At 48.6% G+C, this 6021-nt stretch overlaps 2 non-coding genes across 2 annotated transcripts; both read left to right on the top strand.

Moving 5' to 3' along the window:
- Positions 1 to 681: 681 nt before the first annotated feature.
- Positions 682 to 753, top strand: TRNAP-AGG (transfer RNA proline (anticodon AGG)). Its single transcript has one exon. It is a non-coding gene; the product is annotated as a tRNA-Pro (tRNA).
- Positions 754 to 4252: 3499 nt separating this feature from the next.
- Positions 4253 to 4324, top strand: TRNAP-AGG (transfer RNA proline (anticodon AGG)). The gene has a single exon. It is a non-coding gene; the product is annotated as a tRNA-Pro (tRNA).
- The last annotated feature ends 1697 nt before the right edge of the window (positions 4325 to 6021 follow it).

The raw sequence follows: 6021 nt of genomic DNA, 5'->3' as shown, positions 1-6021 counted from the left end.
GTTCCCTGGAAGGGGCGTGCAATGGGTGTTGTTGGGAGTGTGCCACAGCAACACCATAGCATTTTGATGCTGCTCCAGATTTAGGAGTTGGCGTAAATCTGCGTCAGCGCCAAAATCCAACGCCATCCCAGGGGTGTCGTTAGAGTGGCGCACTGAGGAGAAATGTTTTAATTTCTCCTTGTTTTTGCTCTTTCTATGTGTGATGCATTCTGCAGCACACATAGAAGTAAGAGCAAATCACCATTGAAGATTTTTTTTTTGGGCAGGAAGGTGTCCCTTCCTGCACAAAAACAATTTCCCCCTCAACGCAGTCATCCTTGTACCATGGTGCAAAAACGGCTGCGTTGGCGCTCAGCAGCTAATTTAGAGCTGGCACAGGGGGAAGCACAGGGGTGCGCTGTATTCTACTAAATACGGCGCTTTCCTGCATTTTGAAAATGACGGCGCGTGGGGCTTGCAAATTTGGCACAGCGTCGCGCTTAGTCATTTTCTTGTAAATCTGGGCCAAAATGTCTAAAGGATAGAGGCTTTTTATGTCATGTTCGATGAAGACCATGCAAATGACTCTAGTCGTACTGCAGAAGAGAGCACCATGTGCAGTTTCTTGCTTTGGGATGTAGTCTCCCACTCTCTGTCACCAACCCTCCGAGCAGGGTCGGAGCCGTTGCATTTCTGTGCCCAGGCTTGTTGGTCTAGGGGTATGATTCTCGCTTAGGGTGCGAGAGGTCCCGGGTTCAAATCCCGGACGAGCCCATTTTAGCGGAAAACAATCAAATCCTGCTCAAAATACACAACCCCTCAACATTTCTCATTCCACTCGAAGCATTGTTCCGCAAAACATATTTTTTGCCTCAGGCGAAAAATGGATTACAATGCCTTGGCTTCCCTCCTGCTTGCTCTCAGTGCGCCCTGTGTGATGATTTCACAGGCTCTCCTTCCTGGCATTTAGGCATCAGATATTTGTCTGTCTCTGCACGCAGCTGTGGGATTTTTCAGGACGTCTGAGTGTATGCATGCTGGCCGACACCGCTGCAATTTTCACACTTACCACTCGCATTCCGAGCAACTGCTGATAAAGTATAGAGGAAATCGTGCAAACATATGAGGGGAACTGTGCTCCTTCAGTCAAATCAGCAAGCTTGTTTCTGTAGTGTAGTGGTTATCACGTTCGCCTCACACGTGAAAAGTCCCCGGTTTGAGACCGGGCAGAAGCACTTGGCAGCAGCAGCTTTTGTGTTTGCTCCCTAAAACCTCAGTCTCTCTCAATGCACACTTAGACAGAAATGACCTTTAAAAACTTGTGACCTGTGTAAAACGTGCTTTACTATTGCAGGACGCTAAAAAGTTATCTGCATCCCTCGGTGGTCGTGCATGTGCATTGTTTCTTGTTCTGTTTTTTTTTTTTTTTCTTGGCCATGTTATATTGTTGGGCCTTTAAAGCTGTGACTTTGATAGGAACATTGCAAGCGGCAAAATCAACAAGTGCAGACTGAAGAGTCCGACCTGCACACTGTTTTGGCTGTCAGGATGGCCGTGTGGTCTAAGGCGCCAGACTCAAGAGAGCTTGATCTTCAGTGAAGCTGAGCCTTCTGGTCTCTTCATGGAGGCGTGGGTTCAAATCCCACTTCTGACAGGTGTATTTTCTTCCCTTAAATCTTGCTCTGCTTGCAGAGCCAGCTCCTCAGACCACTATCTTTGGAAGCTGCTGTGGCATGTGAGGAGAAATCCACCAACCCATCGGCTGGGCCCTCAATCAAAATTCTGTGTATTACTGGAAGGGGCGTCTCAGGCACACCTTCTGTTAGAGCTGCACTTTATGACAGTAACTACCATGCTGGTTTCTACTTAAGCAGTTGATTCTATCGTTTGAAGTGAGGCTCTCCTGCCACCTTTTGGGCAAAGAAGACTCTGCCCCTGCAACAACACAGGCAGACAAGCTCAAACTAGGTTTCTTGGTTAGGTGGGCGGAGCATATTGGCAATGGTGCCTCCTCGTGACTTGCAATTTACATGAAGAAGACAGAGAGGCAGCTGGGAGTAGGCAGTACCCATGAACCCCTGAACACTGTCTTGCGACTAGCACACAATTCTGAAATGAGGCGGGGGAAAGGAGGTGATTTCCCCATCAAGGGCCATTCCGGGAAATCAGCCACCCTGCGTCTCCCAGGTGAGTGTTTCAGGCCTATGAGCCACTAATATAAATCTCGCCTGATCGAGCGCTGATCGAGCAAGTGTGCTTGAATCCAAGAGGAATGCTCCTCTGGCTCAAGAGCTAGCAGGCCCTTCAGTGCTTCTGGTTGGGAAGTCTAAGGTGCAAGGGTCCATGACTTGCAGCGGGATACAACTACCAGAAAGGGTCTGCTTTTCACATCAGTGCCCTAGTTCAGCTCACTGGCACAGGGCATTTTGACTACCTCTTGCCTTGCTAGAGACAAACAAAAAATCCTTGACAGAAAACATCAATTGCTATGGCACGCTTAGAGAGAGAGAGCCTCCAAATGGCCCTGCTTTTCTGAAAGACGCTTCAGAAGATGTTTCAAATGACTATGCAGCGGCAGTCTAGTTGGTATAGGGGTATGATTCTCGCTTCGGGTGTGAGAGGACCTCGGTTCAAATCCCAGACAAACCCCTACCTTTATAGGTTCAGTCTGTGTTTTAAACAGGAGTGTTTCTGCTTTTCACTCTTGTAAGATGTCATGTTGCAATGCAATACATGCTTTATACTGGCGTCGAGACGGTTCAGCATCATGAAGGTATGCGAGATTTCTTTGCAACTGCTTTTCTGTGCTGGAGCAGCAGTGCTCGTAGGAACATTAAATGCAGTGCTTCTCCATGGTAATTTCGGGTCCAGTTCTGAAATCACCTCTTGGAATGAAAGTGATCCCAGTTCCTTTCTTCCAAGGGAAGAGATCGTGTTCCGGAAGGCTCAGCTTTGAGCGTCATGAACATTGGCCCTCATCCTTGCATCCCAGTCCAATGCATAGCCACATAAAGCAAGCAGGTGTGTCTGTTTCCATAGTGTGGTGGTTCCAGTACAATGCATAGCCACATGAAGCAAGCCGGCAAGTGTGTCTGTTTGTGTAGTGTAGTGCTTATCATGCGCACCTCACATGCGAAAGGTCCCTGGTTCGAGTCGCTGGGCTTTTTCACAGTATTTGCATTTCCTGCCTCACCTGACAGGCAAGCTGAGATAAAAGAGACTGTGTCTATCCCTCACCATCGTGAGGTACTACGCTCCTGGGGCATCTGTCACAGCTCACCAAGAGGAGTTGCGCTAGCTTAAGGCAGTCAGTTGCTCACTGTTTGACCTTTGCAATGAAGCCTGAGCCTACAGCATTCAAGCCAGCCAAGGAAGGAAGGTACGAGAGCGAAAATAGCTTTCCTGCACTCACCATGAACACACACCTTGAGCAAATAAAGTGCCAGACTTACAAGGCCCTATCGCCACCAGAGCATCACTTTTAGTGACGCCCCGGTGGCACTATGCACTGCGCGGTATTTACAAGATGGCGTTCAGCCACTTTTTGTGGCTTAACACCACCTTGTAAATACGGCCCCTTAGCACGCAGCGCGTTCCCTGGAAGGGGCGTGCAATGGGTGTTGTTGGGAGTGTGCCACAGCAACACCATAGCATTTTGATGCTGCTCCAGATTTAGGAGTTGGCGTAAATCTGCGTCAGCGCCAAAATCCAACGCCATCCCAGGGGTATCGTTAGAGTGGCGCACTGAGGAGACATGTTTTCATTTCTCCTTGTTTTTGCTCTTTCTATGTGTGATGCATTCTGCAGCACACATAGAAGTAAGAGCAAATCACCATTGAAGATTTTTTTTTTGGGCAGGAAGGTGTCCCTTCCTGCACAAAAACAATTTCCCCCTCAACGCAGTCATCCTTGTACCATGGTGCAAGAACGGCTGCGTTGGCGCTCAGCAGCTAATTTAGAGCTGGCGCAGGGGGAAGCACAGGGGTGCGCTGTATTCTACTAAATACGGCGCTTTCCTGCATTTTGAAAATGACGGCGCGTGGGGCTTGCAAATTTGGCACAGCGTCGCGCTTAGTCATTTTCTTGTAAATCTGGGCCAAAATGTCTAAAGGATAGAGGCTTTTTATGTCATGTTCGATGAAGACCATGCAAATGACTCTAGTCGTACTGCAGAAGAGAGCACCATGTGCAGTTTCTTGCTTTGGGATGTAGTCTCCCACTCTCTGTCACCAACCCTCCGAGCAGGGTCGGAGCCGTTGCATTTCTGTGCCCAGGCTCGTTGGTCTAGGGGTATGATTCTCGCTTAGGGTGCGAGAGGTCCCGGGTTCAAATCCCAGACGAGCCCATTTTAGCGGAAAACAATCAAATCCTGCTCAAAATACACAACCCCTCAACATTTCTCATTCCACTTGAAGCATTGTTGCGCAAAACATATTTTTTGCCTCAGGCGAAAAATGGATTACAATGCCTTGGCTTCCTTCCTGCTTGCTCTCAGTGCGCCCTGTGTGATGATTTCACAGGCTCTCCTTCCTGGCATTTAGGCATCAGATATTTGTCTGTCTCTGCCCGCAGCTGTGGGATTTTTCAGGACGTTTGAGTGTATGCATGCTGGCCGACACCGCTGCAATTTTCACACTTACCCCTCGCATTCCGAGCAACTGCTGATAAAGTATAGAGGAAATCGTGCAAACATATGAGGGGAACTGTGCTCCTTCAGTCAAGTCAGCAAGCTTGTTTCTGTAGTGTAGTGGTTATCACGTTCGCCTCACACGCGAAAAGTCCCCGGTTCGAGAACGGGCAGAAACACTTGGCAGCAGCAGCTTTTGTGTTTGCTCCCTAAAACCTCAGTCTCTCTCAATGCACACTTAGTCAGAAATGACCTTTAAAAACTTGTGACCTGTGTAAAACGTGCTTTACTATTGCAGGACGCTAAAAAGTTATCTGCATCCCTCGGTGGTCGTGCATGTGCATTGTTTCTTGTTCTGTTTTTTTTTTTTTTCTTGGCCATGTTATATTGTGGGGCCTTTAAAGCTGCGACTTTGATAGGAACATTGCAAGCGGCAAAATCAACAAGTGCAGACTGAAGAGTCCAACCTGCACACTGTTTTGGCTGTCAGGATGGCCGTGTGGTCTAAGGCGCCAGACTCAAGAGAGCTTGATCTTCAGTGAAGCTGAGCCTTCTGGTCTCTTCATGGAGGCGTGGGTTCAAATCCCACTTCTGACAGGTGTATTTTCTTCCCTTAAATCTTGCTCTGCTTGCAGAGCCAGCTCCTCACACCACTATCTTTGGAAGCTGCTGTGGCATGTGAGGAGAAATCCACCAACCCATCGGCTGGGCCCTCAATCAAAATTCTGTGTATTACTGGAAGGGGCGTCTCAGGCACACCTTCTGTTAGAGCTGCACTTTATGACAGTAACTACCATGCTGGTTTCTACTTAAGCAGTTGATTCTATCGTTTGAAGTGAGGCTCTCCTGCCACCTTTTGGGCAAAGAAGACTCTGCCCCTGCAACAACACAGGCAGACAAGCTCAAACTAGGTTTCTTGGTTAGGTGGGCGGAGCATATTGGCAATGGTGCCTCCTCGTGACTTGCAATTTACATGAAGAAGACAGAGAGGCAGCTGGGAGTAGGCAGTACCCATGAACCCCTGAACACTGTCTTGCGACTAGCACACAATTCTAAAATGAGGCGGGGGAAAGGAGGTGATTTCCCCATCAAGGGCCATTCCGGGAAATCAGCCACCCTGCGTCTCCCAGGTGAGTGTTTCAGGCCTATGATCCACTAATATAAATCTCGCCTGATCGAGCCCTGATCGAGCAAGTGTGCTTGAATCCAAGAGGCATGCTCCTCTGGCTCAAGAGCTAGCAGGCCCTTCAGTGCTTCTGGTTGGGAAGTCTAAGGTGCAAGGGTCCATGACTTGCAGCGGGTTACAACTACCAGAAAGGGTCTGCTTTTCACATCAGTGCCCTAGTTCAGCTCACTGGCACAGGGCATTTTGACCACCTCTTGCCTTGCTAGAGACAAACAAAAAATCCTTGACA

Source organism: Pleurodeles waltl, unplaced genomic scaffold, assembly GCF_031143425.1.
Source record: "Pleurodeles waltl isolate 20211129_DDA unplaced genomic scaffold, aPleWal1.hap1.20221129 scaffold_412, whole genome shotgun sequence".
NCBI lineage: Eukaryota > Metazoa > Chordata > Amphibia > Caudata > Salamandridae > Pleurodeles > Pleurodeles waltl.
This window is presented reverse-complemented; position numbering and strand designations above follow the sequence as displayed.